This window comes from Pan paniscus, chromosome 13 (assembly GCF_029289425.2).
Source record: "Pan paniscus chromosome 13, NHGRI_mPanPan1-v2.0_pri, whole genome shotgun sequence".
Lineage (NCBI taxonomy): Eukaryota > Metazoa > Chordata > Mammalia > Primates > Hominidae > Pan > Pan paniscus.
Genome location: NC_073262.2, coordinates 26,659,816 through 26,673,618, shown reverse-complemented (window position 1 = coordinate 26,673,618; position 13,803 = coordinate 26,659,816). Strand labels below are relative to the sequence as shown.

The window sequence follows — 13,803 nt, the reverse complement described above, 5'->3', positions numbered from 1 at the left end:
CAGTTTCAACATGGCTTTACTCTCTCTCTGGGCATGAGCAAGCCATATGTAGAGCATTAGCAGGGTAATTATACCTTTTACAGACAATAGTGGCTCCAAGCCAAGCACGAGCTCATGTGGTTGATCACCTAATGTGACTCACGTGACATGGTTACATAAATGTGCGGGGTTGTGCACCTGCACTCCAAACCTGCTGAGTCACGCTGTGCTGGAAGTCTACCCCAGCCTACTCCTGACTAAAGCACAGCCATTTCCCTTACTTTCCACCCTCTAGGCCAGGGGCATCCTCTGGGCAGGAACACATACCCATAGGGCAGAGTCCTGAATCCATAACTCACAACAACAATACAGAGAGCAACAGCTCACTACTAGGATCCCAGCTATGCTACTCATGACTATTAGGGCCCAGCATAGGCCAGAGCCTAGGGATGCCCACCCTCTCTGCAGGGGCTCATCAGCAAGGCTCTTGACTGCCTTAATCTCCCATGACACCCCTCGCAGGGCTGCTATTATGTTCTGCTGATTGTTAGGGATAAAGGTACAACATTGTGTTCCTAAAAGGGCACAGGTGCCTCCTTAGGCAGCAACTACTATGTCTAAGGCCATTTAGTTTTGCAACACCACCTTTCTGATCTGATCAACCTCATCCGTTAACAGGAGGAGTGCCACTCAGGTGGAATTCAGAACCTGAGTGGTGTGCTGTGCAAGAACAGTAACTTGTACTTCTACAGTTATGACACCTGCTCCAGGGATAGTCATTGTCAAGGGGTAGAACCACCAGGGGGCTCATCACAATCGCAGAAGCTGAGAGCATAGCACCTCCCATTTATGCAGGCATCTGGGCAACATGAGGAGAACAGTGGCAGGTACATAAGGTCACCCCCAGGTACAACGTCTGCTGGTAGGTAAAGCCACCCTGTGTCCTCACAGACCCATAAACTCCTAAGGGGGCACAAAATCCATCGGGGACCAACCTTGGTGGGACCGCTTGTTCCACCATATGTTCAGTGTGATGATGTGTTATGTTTACACAGGCTGTGATGGGTATCCATCCCACACAGTGGTGTTACCCCAGTGTTGCTGTATGCACCGCGGTGCTTGGGCTGGGGGTACTACATGTTCCCCCACGAGCCAGCCCCACCCATCATAAAGACTATGGGCCAGCCAGGGGGCAGGCGTGCTGTGGGTCTTGCAGTGTCCTTTGTCCAAAGCTTGCTGCATCATGTTCCAGGCATTGTTATGGAACCCCAAGTCTCCAGCCATGTCCAGTTCTCTGCAGATGCTGAATGCATGTGCCAAGGCACAGCTGCTGCTGGAAGGGTGGTACAGAACCAACAGCTGGAAACATTGGTCATCTCAGCATAGGTGTGGGCCCAGTCCACAATGCAGTTGGAGCATGTTAACCTACGGTCAAAACGACAGAGCAGGCACAGGTACTAACAAAGGTAGATCACATCCCTCAGGCAACATAGAGGCTAACTTTTTGTCCCGGGATAACAATGCAGCTGCCAAGGGCTTCTGCCCTGGGCAGTCGTACCACAGCTTCTCAGCTCCCTGTGGTTCCTTTGGGTCCTGTATCTGTGCCAAAGTCAGAGGGGAGCTCATAATAGGCCACACGGACAGTACATGTGTCCCCCAGAGGAGGGCTCTTTCCCTGGCCATTCCCCTATGAGCAGTCAACCATGGGGGCCGTGTATTGAACACCCAAGGAGTAACATGAAAGTCATACTGTAGGCCTTTCCCCCAGGGAGCTACAATGACCAACCACTGGCAGTGGGGTGCTTGGAGGGTCCATGGCCACAACCAGGTTTTCTATTCCCCTGCCTTCAGGTGCACTAGGTCAGGTAACAACAGGTTACCATTCATCGCCATACCCGGTTGGAAGAGGTCATCCTTAGTGTGTATCTACAACTGAATGGGGGTGGCAGCCTGTTCTAAGAAAGCCTCCACCAGGGCCAGGCTGCCTTTCCGTGGCCATTCATTCGAGGTTTAGAGCACCAGGTCCAGCCTGGAACTCCAGCCCCACAAAGACAGGAGTGTGACATGCAAGTATAAACCATTCTTCAAGAGCCGATTATATTGCCCAATCGTACCTGCAGCTTGCAGGTTGTATGGCACACGGAATCTCCACTTTATGTCCATTTGTTATGCCCAGTGTTGTAGGTGTCGTCCAGTGAAATGTGTTCTCCTATCAGTCTCAACGGCCAGAGGGTGACCATACAGGGGACATAAGTATTTCAGGGCCTGGATGGTGTTCTGTTGGTCAGCCACCCTACAAGTGTAGGTGAACAACAGGCCTGTGGCCGTGTCCACATCTGTTAGTGCATGCGTATACCCTTGTGACTTTGGCAGCGGCCCGATGTAGTCTATTTGCCACCTGGTCAAGGGCACTCACCCTGTTGTTACTTGTTGTGTAACATTGGACAGCTGCCTCTGTTTAGGGCATGCCTGAGCACATGCCAGGCATTTCTGAAAAGCCTCCCAAATGTCTTGCGTGGGCAGGGACAGACCCCAACACATATTGCCCTGTTGTATCAGTTTACCCCCTGCATGTCCCAATTTCCAGTGTAGCCACAAGGCCACATCTCATGTAGGTGCCGACTCTAACCATTGGACCTTGGCCAAGGCACCTGCCTCATCATTGCCGGGGGTGGCCAAAGGCATATGGCCTGACACATGATAAATGGTTACCTGTTTCTGATGACCCATTTCCCAGAGGTCTTGCCACGTGGCTTGACCCCAAATGGGTTGGTGGCCGACTAGCAACTTCTGTATTTTCCAGGTAGTTAACCACAAAGTTAAGCCTTGGTAGACCACCCAGCTATTGATACAGATTACCATCAGTGTCACCTCCTTGGTGATCACCATCCACACTGCTCTAAGTTCAGCCCATTGGCTACTTTGTCCACACTGGGTTTCAAACCATATGGTGTCAGTACTAGGTTAGACTGCAACAGCGGTCCAAGCAGTTACAGCACCTCTGCTAGACCCATCTGTGTACCATGGCCTATTGAGAATGGGGGGACACCCTCCCTTAAATGCTGAAGGCTCAGGGTCTAGGGGTGCCTCAGGCCCCATGGCCTTAGGCCCCATGACCTTATCTTGCATTAGGACTATAGGTCCCAAGACCTTTTGCAGCTCTGCTGCTATGGTACTTGTACTCAGCTTACTCCACTGCTCCAAGTAGGCACTCCACTCTGCCAAAGTGGATGTCTGTGCCATCCCAGTTCAGGGGGTCGTTACCCATGAATGCACCCATCCTGCTATAGGCTGTCATCCACACGATGACTGCACCCTGCCCTGTCACACTCTCACAAGCCTGAAGGGTGGCATATATAGCTGCTAGCTGTTTCTCTATCAAGGAATAACAGAACTCAGCTCCCTTCCATAGTTGGGACCAAAAGCCTACTGGTGTTCTCAAGTGCTCTGTGCACTGCCACAGGCCCCAAACAAAACCATCTGTGTTCATCTGTGGTCACATGCACATCCAGCTCAAATAGGCGCCCCTGGTCCACTACCCATAGGGCTTATGCCTGCTGAATAGCCCGCTTGCCTGCCAGGAAGGCAGTCTCAGCTGCATCATTCCAATCCCAGGTAGCTCCCTTCTTTGTTAATCGATGGAACGGTTTTATCATTTGAGCTAAATGGGGCATAAATGCCCACCAATGTCCCAGGAGGCCCACAAAAATTTGCAGCTGCTTCGTTGTGGTGGGCTGGAGATATGCCTGAATCTCATCAACGATAGCCTCTGGGATGGCCTTTGTCTTACCCGACCAGATAATTCCCAAGAATTTGACAAATGAAGCAGGCCCTTGGACCTTAGATTTGTTGATGGCCCAACTGCATGCTGCCAAATGTTGCCACAAGAGGGGTGCCACCACTTGTAAATCTGCAAGAGAATCAGAGGTTAACATATCATCAATATAATGGAATAGGTGGACCCATTCTGGCATTGGCCAGGCAGCTAAATCCGTGGCAACTAGACCATGACATATGGTGGGACTATGCACATAGCCCTGCAGCAACACTGTAAAAGTTCATTGTTGCCTGTCCCATGTGAAGGCGAACTGTTCCTGGCTCTCTGGAGTGATATCGATGGAGAAAAATGCATTGTCTAAGTCCACTACATAGTGGTACTGTCCCACTTCCATCATCAAACAGTCCATCAAATCCATGTTTGACGATACAGCTTCATGCAAAGAGGGTGTTACTTTTTTCAGTTCCCAATAGTCTACCATCATCCGCCAGTTTCTATCAGGCTTTCTAACTGGCCACACTGGAGAACTGTAGGGGCTATGGGTGCCACGCACTATCTGCACCTCTTCCAGCTTTTTGTCTCAGTTATCTCTGTTTGTCCACCCAGCAAGCAGTATTGATGGGTGGAAGTAACCCGTCAGGGTTGTGGCAGAACCTGAGGCTGGTGATGCGTGTGTCCGTGCAGCACCAGCTACACCACATGTACTCGGAGTCTGAATTCCCTGGCTGTGGTTTGTAATGCCAAGCCATGTAAAATGTCCACCCCCAGAATGTATTCAGGTATGGGAGAAACACCCACAGTGTATAAATGGGGAGCCAAACAACTGATGCCAAGGTACAGAGATACAGGTTTCACTTTCACTGACTCACTTTCATAACCGTCAATGTAAGCAGGTTTGCCCAGAAACTTATTCAGGTTCCCATAAAGAAGGCTGCAATCTGCACCAGTATCCACTAGTGCCAGCACCCGCACCCACCGTACATTGGTGGGGGACCAGTGGATCACTAATTCCACATGTGGCCTCCAATCGTCCAGTGTCCCCCCAAACTGGGCATCCCGGCAAGTTCCCTAATGAAACAGAAACAGCTCTACATGTCCACCTGGCTGCAGCAAGTAGTCTTTGAGGTAAAGCACCCGGGTGGGACCGGGTGGCGCAGCGGTGTATTTCTCCCCCTTGGGCATTCTCTGGAATTGCTGCTCCGGAGACAACTGTCTCCACAAAGCTAAGAGTACTTCATTGGGCTGCTTATTGATTTTCTCTTGGTCAACCCCAGCCAAAATCAAATCTATCCATATCCATGAGCGTGTCACTTGTTGAGGCCCCCTTTTCTCCCATGGGGGCCCCCCTGTGGGCGGGGCATCTTCCCCTTCTTTAAGGCGCAGACCCCTTTGTCCTGCCAGTGGCCTTCTGCTTCCCTGAGAGCCGCCATAGCAGTGGTCACTTCATGTATGTGTCACCCTACGTACAGGGTGGGGACAGCAGCTAGGGAGCCAAAGGCACTCAGGGGTGCAGAACCCAACACGAGACTCCTCATGTGGGAGTGAAATGTTCATCATCTGGCCTCTGGGTATTCAGGTCAAACATAGCCTGCTGCATACCCATCTCCCAGATGACTTGCACCAAATCACCATATGACTGTCATTTACTCACAGTTTCAGGTATTTCACCAGTGTCGTTCCACATAGTCCGTATGGCTGCCCATAGCCACTCAATCAGGGTGTGGTCACCTTGCCCTTGTGCCAACTGTCCACTCACCTGCAACCAACATGCTGCATCCCTCAGAGACTGGAAGTGTAGTTCTTCTAGTGCAGTCAAAAATGCCCATCCAACTCTGCAAGCAAAGACTCATTCATTCTCAGTGCTCTGTGCTTCCAGCTGCTTCAGCATATTCTCCATGCTTGCTGGGGACCCATCTACCTCTGCCCATGTTTCCCTCAGAGCCCATCCAAGCAGCACAGCTGCCACCGTGTATCACAACCCATGTTGTGGATACATGGCTGACCCAGAATCAGTGGGGACCAAAGGTTCACTTACCTCAGGATCCTATTTGATATGCCAATTCTCAGGTTCTAACTGAGGTCCAAGGGGAGTTGGTGGGTAAGTGGCGGGTAGCAGGAAAAACACTCGAGGAATTGTAGACAGTTTTGACATGGCTTTACTCTCTCTCTGGGTGCAAGTGAGCCATATGTGCAGCATTACCGGGGTAATTATACCTTTTACAGACAATAGTGGCTTTGAGCCAAGCCTGAGCTCACATAGGTCATCATCTAATGCTCCTCACGTGGTGTGGTTGCATAATGTGCAGAGTTGTGCACCTGCACCACAAACCCACTGAGTCATGCTGCACCAGAAGGCCACCTCAGCCTGCTCCTGACTGAAATGCAGCCATTTCCCTCACAGCTATGTAAATACCTTGATTTAAAAATAGTTTATTACTAACAACAACAACAAAAAAGCTAATGATCACCTGAGCCTTCAGCAAATAATAATCTTTTTATTAGCGAGGGGTTTAGCCTCAATGTCGACATCTGCTGACTGTTCAGGGTAATGGTTGCTGAATGTTGGGTTGTCTGTGGCAGTTCTTTAAAATAAGACAATGAAGTTTGCCACATTGGTTGACTCTTCCCTTCACGTAAGATTTCTCTAGCATACAATGCGGTTTGATAGAATTTTAGCCACAGTAGAACTACTTTGAAAATTTGAATCAATTCTCTCAAACCCTGCTGCTGCTTTATCTACTAAGTTTCTGTAATACTCTAAATCTTTTGTTGTCATTTCAACAATGTTCACAGCATCTTCACCAAGAGTAGATTCCTCCTCCAGAAGCCACTTACTTTGTTAGCCATAAGAAGCAACTGCTCATCTGTTCAAGTGTTATCATGACATTGCAGCAGTTCAGTCACATCTGCAGTCTCCACTTCTAATTAGAGATCTCTTGCTCGTTCCACAACATCTGTGATACTTCCTCCACTGAAGTTTTGAACCCATTAAAGTCATCCATGAGGGTTGGAATTCACTTCTTCCAAATTCTTGTTAATGTTGATATTTTGACCTCTTCCCATGAATCAAGAATATTCTTCTCTCCTGCTCCCATATTTTCCACATGTGAACCAGGCGTGGGCACAGACTAAAAGCCAAGCTGGGATAAACAAGGAATTGCTGTACCTCTGGCTGATATGAAATGGGCGCCACCAACCAGATGCTGCTCTACCCAGGTCAGAGATAATGAATATTCCTAATGGCATCTAGAATGGTAAATCCTTTCCAGAAGGTTTTCTGTTTACTTTGCCCAGATGCATCAAGGAAACACTGTGTATGGCAGGTATAGCCTTACAAAATGTATTTCTTAATTAAAAAGACTTTAAAGTTGATGCATTTTCAAGTTGAAAGACTTGATCCGTGGGCTACAGAATAGCTATTGTTTTGGCAAGCATGAAAACACATTCGTCTCTTTGTACATCTCCATCACAGCTCTTGGATGGCTAGGTGCACTGTCAATGAGCAGTAATATTTTGAAAGGAGTATTTTTTTCTGAGCAGTAGGTCTCTCAACAGTGAGCTTAAAATAGTCAGCAAATCATGCTGCAAACAGATGTGCTATCCTCTAGGCTTTGTTATTCCATTTATAGAGCACAGGCAGAGTAGATTTAGCATAATTCTTAAGGGCCCTAGGATTTTTGGAATGGTTAATGACCATTGGCTTCAATCTAAAATCACCAACTGCATTAGCCTCTAACAAGAGAATCAGTGGGTCCTTTGAAGCTTTGAAGTTGAACATTGACTTCTCCTCTAACTGTGAAAGTCCTAAATGGCATCTTCTAATAGATAGATAGCTGTTTCAACTACACTGAAAATCTGTTGTTTGTTCATCAATGATCTTAGCTAGATCTTCTAGATAACTTGCTGCAGCTTCTCCATCAGAACTTACTGCTTCACTTCGCACTTTTGTGGAGATGGCTTCTTTTCTTAAACCTCATGAACCACCTTGCGTTACTAGGGTCATACTTTTCTTCTGCAGCTTCCTCACCTCTCTCAGCCTTCAGAGAATTGAAGAGAGTTAGGGCCTTGCTCTGAATTAGACTTTATTTTAAGGAAATGTGGCTGGTTTGATCTTCTCCCCAGACCACTAAAACTGTTTATCAGCAAAAACGCTATTTCACAGCAAAAAGGCTGTTTTGCTTTCTTATCATTTGTGTATTAACTGAAGTAGCACTTTTAATTTGCTTCAATAACTTTTCCTTTACATTCACAACTTGGCTACCTGTTCAGCACAAGAAGCCTAGCTGTCAGCCTGACATGTCTTCCTTACTAAGCTTAATTATTTCTAGCTTTTGATTTGAATTGAGACATGTGATTCTTTCTTTCACCTGAACACTTAAAGGCCATTGAAGTAATCTTGGCCTAATTGGAATATTGTTGTGTCTTAGGGGAGAGGGAGAGAGATGGGGGAACAGCCGGATTCTGTGGTAGTCAGAACACACACAACATTTATCGATTGAATTTGCCTTTTTATATGGACATGTGTTGTGGCACCCCAAAACAGTTACAGTAGAAACATCCAAGGTCACTGATCATGGATCACTATATTAGATATAATAATAATGAAAAAATTTGAAATATTGCAAGAATTACCAAAATGTGACACAGAGACATGAAGTGAGCACATGCTGCAGGAAAAAATGGCACCCATAGACTTGCTGAATGCAGGGTTGTCGCAAACCTTCCATTTGTAAAAAACACAATATCTGTGAAGAGCAAAAAAACAAGGTGTGCCTATACATTTATTCCTGCACTGGGGAAATGGGAGATCAAGGAATGTTTACCAGAGGATGACATATAACATGAATCTCTTTTATCATCTAAAGTAAAAAAAAAAATTTATGTCATACATATTATTCCTACTTGTAGAAGAGGAAGAGACTGAAGTACAGAAAGGCTATACATTCTATTTAAGGCCATATAATAATAGCATACATTTATATGGCTCTCACTCTACAAGAGCTTTATGTTCATTCATGTAACCCTCACAGCCACCCTATAATACAGATGCTTTTGTCATTTCAGTTTTATAAAAAAACTGAGCCCTGTGGAAATAAATAAATAGAAAGAAGGGAAAAAAATTGAGCCCTGTGGGGTTAAGTAATTTGTCCAAGGTCATATACCAAGGTCGTATATGAAAAGGCAATGCTGGGATTTGAACCAAGGCAGATAGACTGTAGTGTCTATGTGCTTAACAACTATGGCATACACTGTCTCTTCCTCCCAGTTGGTCATTAAGCCTGATTGAAAACTCAGCAGTCAGACTGGAGAACCCATACAGTTAAGTAACAGAATGCCATTGGCATTTTAGGTAGATTGTTTTGACTGTAGTAAAAGCAATAGCCTTAGGTGGGACTCATCTGGAGGTGGGAAGACCAAATAGAGGAAAGCATGGATGTTAGTCTGATCTAGGCTAATTGCAATAAATATGCAAGAGATATTTAGCAAATTGAACAATCAACTTTCTGATTCATGAACACTGAGTGTGATTCAAAGGAGAAGGTCAGGAATCATGCGTTGTTTGATTGACTAGGTGAAAAGTTGATATTTGGATGGAGAATACAAGAAAGAGACAATTTAGGGGAAAAGATGATGAGTTTTTTATTCTCCATAAATTTTGTATTTGAAATGACCATAGGGTGCTCATATGAAGATATACAGAAGGCTGTGGAATTTGTGAACTGAGCTCAGGAGAAATATCTGGGCTGAGAAATAGAGAAAAGGACTAATCAGGGAAATGTAGGATTGCTAAGCATGTTTAAATACACAGTGGAGTTTTTAGATCAAAATATATCGTGGCACAAATGTACACAGTTGTGGTGTGTGCATTGGGAGGCAGAGAGAGGGAGGGAGACGAAGAGAGGAGAAAACTTTTTGTAAGCCATGGGAGAAGATAACAGATTATTAATACTTAAAAGTTTATAAGTTTTTCCCTGTTTCCTGCTGAAATTAAGGGTCAACTTTTGGTGCTGTTTTATATATTGGGAAGGGAGGAAACTTGAAAGAAGCCAATAAAGCTAGAATCACTTAGATTAGGAAGTTTGAGGGAGAATACAATCAATCTTCAAAGACCGGAAACGTGGATGTATTGAAGGAAAAAGTCATATTGGGTGGAGGTTAGAGTTTGAGGAAGATTTGGGTGTGTGAAATAAGATCCTGGGACAGCTGCCCTGCTGCACAATTAAGGGAGAAGACAAAAGAATCTAATTATCTTTTACTATGCATTAGCAATGAAATCCTACATTAGTGTGTCTTCATGAGAGTTCAGTAATGATTTAAGTTGTTTTTCATTTTTCAATGCTTTTTACATATAGGCTCCTGTTTTATTTGTTTTTAATATGAACATAGTTTTATGATTCTGGCCAAAAGCCATCTTGGCTGTATATGGGTTACTTCTAATTTCTCTAGCAGTACTCCAGCAACCTATGTATAGTATTAGAGAAAGTAGACATTTGCATTCATTTATAAGAGTTTCATAACCTAGTGAGATAGAGAGAGTTGATAGTATTGACAAGTAGTGTTCAAGATAATGGAGATATATACATCATCTCAAAGTGCACATGTAGATGTGGACCATGAAATACCAGAAGAAATTTAAGAATTTGAGATAAATATGAAAGATGCAAAATGTTAACATTGTTGGATCATCAAAAATAGTTTACAGGCTCAGTAGGATGGCTCATACCTGTAATCCCATCACTTTGGGAGGCCTGTGTGCTACAATCGCTTAAGTCCAGGAGTTTGAGACCAGCCTGAGCAGCATCGTGAGACCTCGTTGAAGAAGAAGAAGAGGAAGAGGAAGAGGAAGAGGAAATAATAATAATTTACAGATGAAGAAATTAAGACTGAGAGAGGTTAGGTCTGTTGTCTAAGGTCACACACAACTAGCAATTATAGTAGCTGGTATTCAAACTTGATCAGTCTGACTTCAAAGTGCATTCTCTTTCTAGTATGCTTTTGAACTGCCTAGAAAAATAATGGCAATTTCTGAAACGCAAGAGTATGATTCACGATAGTTGCTAGGCATTGTACCAATCAGAATTCTTAGTTTTAAACAATAGAAGCCAGCTTTGTCTAAAGCAGAAAAGGAATATTTGGTAATATCATAGAGCCTGCAGAATCTATAGGGGTGCTGGAGAACTAGACTTAAGAAACTGGTAGAAATGAAGAAATGTAAAGCCTTGCCAATGTCATACCATAGGAAAATTCTGCTTTGAAGTCTGCTGCTGATACAGTTTCCACTGGACAGCCTTTAACATGCCACTGGGTTCTGCTGCCTTTGGACACTCAATGAAGTTTGCTGTTTCAGTGTGACTGCAGCTTCCATGAGTAACCTCTGCCTCACTCTCACAAAATTCAAAGTCCTGGGTGGGAGCATTAGTTTGGTTAACAAAGGTCACATGACTGATGATCAATAATCAAATAACTAGGAAAGGGACTATCCCAGACTTTTTGAGATTTCCCAAAATAAGGAACGTGTTCAGACACTGGGCAGCCATCAACAGATGTCATTTACACATATGTGTGCATGTAGACACACACACACACACACACAAACACACATATTCGATGATTGCTTCCCAATGCCAGAGATTTCTCATTAAATTTGTAACAGCATGGTGTTCAAATACTTTTCTTTTTAAATTTATGTTTTACTACCTAAAACATAATGTTTCATGGTCTAAAGGAAGAAAAACACAAGTAAAGGAAAAGAAATAAAAAACTTTTAAAATTCCAGTACCTGATTAAAACAACAGCAACATTTTTGTGTATATTCTTCCAGGCTTTGCTCAATACATAGAAATGAACTCTTTAGCCAAAGTAGGATGATAGTACATATTATAGTAAGACCATCTTTTTAAAATTCACAATGTATTCTAAACACCTTTCTATGGCAATTTTAGAAGGACATACTATTCTGTTCCATGGATGTATCATAATTTGTTCAAAAATCACAGATTATTGAACAGTTAGATTATTTACAGTTTTTTGTCATAAACAATGCTTTGATAAAAAACTATTTTTCATACCCTTTTCACATTATTGAATTACTTCAGAAAAATAAATTGCTAGAAATGCACTTGCCTCATCAAAATATAACACATTTTAAAGACTTTTAGTTGTTACCCTCAATTTACTCTTTCAAAACATTATATTAATATATGCATAAATATGTACATTTTGCAATATGGATATTATAAGTTTTTGTGTTGCAAATTTGATAGATGAAAAGTAGGATTTCATTTCTTTTATTTGTTCAACGAGTATTTTTGAGACTCTGCTATATGCTTAACACAGACCTCATTTCTGGAGATAGACAAGCTGCTTACTTTTGTGGAGTTTACATTCTAGGGAGTATGTGAGGTGGCAGGCTGGGGACAAAGAACAAGTTCAGGAAAGAGAAAAAAATGCTTAAATAAATTTGAAAAGAATGGGAGGATTAAGAGGATAATTCAAATGGTGACTTAGATTAGGGTGGAGAGAGAGAGAAGTGTTTCAAGAAAAGAGGGAAAGCTTTTCTTTTGATTTTAATATCTAAAGCAGGCAAAGATAATGCAAGAAAGAAAAATTATAGGACAGTCTCACATGGAAACTTCAATGCAGAAACCCTAAATAAAATATTGATAAATCAAAGTGAGTATTTGTGTTGGTATCTCCTGACCACGTAGGCTTTATTTGAGGAATTCAAAAATAGTTCAATGTTTTTCTTTTTAAAAATCTATCAGTGTAATCTGTAACATTGAACAAATTAAAGGAGAAAAACCATATGGTCATCCCAATAGATACATTAAAAGCATTCAATAAAATTGAACAATAATTATAAGAAAAATTCTTGGCACATTAGGAATAGGAGGACAATTTCTTAATATGATAAAAAGCATTTACAAAAAATAAGAAAAAAATTTTAAGAATAGCAAGCATGCCACTTTAAAGTATGAAAGAAAAGGTTGCCTGTTGTCATGCAAACTTGTCAACATTATACTAGAAGTTCTACCCAATGCAGTAATAAAAAGAGAAAGAAGAGAAATAAAAAGATTGACTAGCAAGACAGAACTGTTATTATTTGCGCATGTTACTATTACCTATATAGAATTAATAGAAAATGTCTGCAAATATGCTGGACTAAAAATCAGTTTATAAAATAATAACTCCCCTATCAATAATCAACTGATAAAAAGAAAAAGCTTACCAGTAATAATAACAAAAACTATAGAATAACAAGGATAAACATAACAGGCACTTATAAACAATTTATCTGAAGAAAACTATGAAACTTTGCTGAGAGACATTTAAACAAATAGACTGGTAAGACTAACACAATAAAACGCAAATTTCTTCCACATTAGTCTGTAAATATAATCCTAGGTTTTCAGGTGTTTTATTTTGTTGATTAAAAGAAAAGCAGAAGAACAGATACTTATTAAGTGATTACTGTATGTCACACTCTACGGAGGCTGTTGGGATACAGCAAAGAATGAAACAAGCTTTATCAGGAATCATTGAAGATCTTCTAACATTTACTATGAATGCTATAAAGAACAAAAAACATGCAGGAGGTGTGAGGCTAATGTTGATTTGGGAGGTGATGAGGGGTGTGAGTAGAGGGAGGAGATACGCAGGCTTTGACATCTATCCATTTAAAAATGTATTGTAAGGGGCATTGAGACCACAGTAGACAGATAAAAAAAGAATAAAACAGACAAATAGATCTGGGTATAGAGAAAGTTACAATTTGTTTTAGGTGGCATTTTAAGTTAAAACAGAGAAAGGATGAATTGTTCAATAGAGTTGTGAAAATTGGGATAAAATGAGTACGCTAATCTCACAATTTAGCGTCAGCCCAAATAAAGATCAGATGGATTAAAGATGTTTACATTTTTCTAATTTTACTTTTCCTTATGAAATATTTTGAACATATTAAAAAGTACAGAAAATAATGACATTGGTAACTTTTAATCGAATCACATCACATTAATTCTGATTTCTCTCCCATTTTTTTAAAGAAA

The 13,803-nt window shown here is 42.4% G+C and overlaps 1 protein-coding gene, 1 non-coding gene and 1 pseudogene across 8 annotated transcripts in view; 1 reads left to right on the top strand and 2 right to left on the bottom strand.

The window, feature by feature from the left end:
- Nucleotides 1-13,803, top strand: part of MBD5 (methyl-CpG binding domain protein 5) — a 497,156-nt gene that overhangs the window by 236,932 nt on the left and 246,421 nt on the right. The gene's annotated exons all lie outside the window — the stretch shown is intronic.
- On the bottom strand, nt 6,215-8,143 carry LOC129397351 (tigger transposable element-derived protein 1-like; annotated as a pseudogene).
- On the bottom strand, nt 6,849-6,983 carry LOC112439179 (small nucleolar RNA SNORA48). The gene has a single exon (XR_003027478.1). It is a non-coding gene; the product is annotated as a small nucleolar RNA SNORA48 (small nucleolar RNA).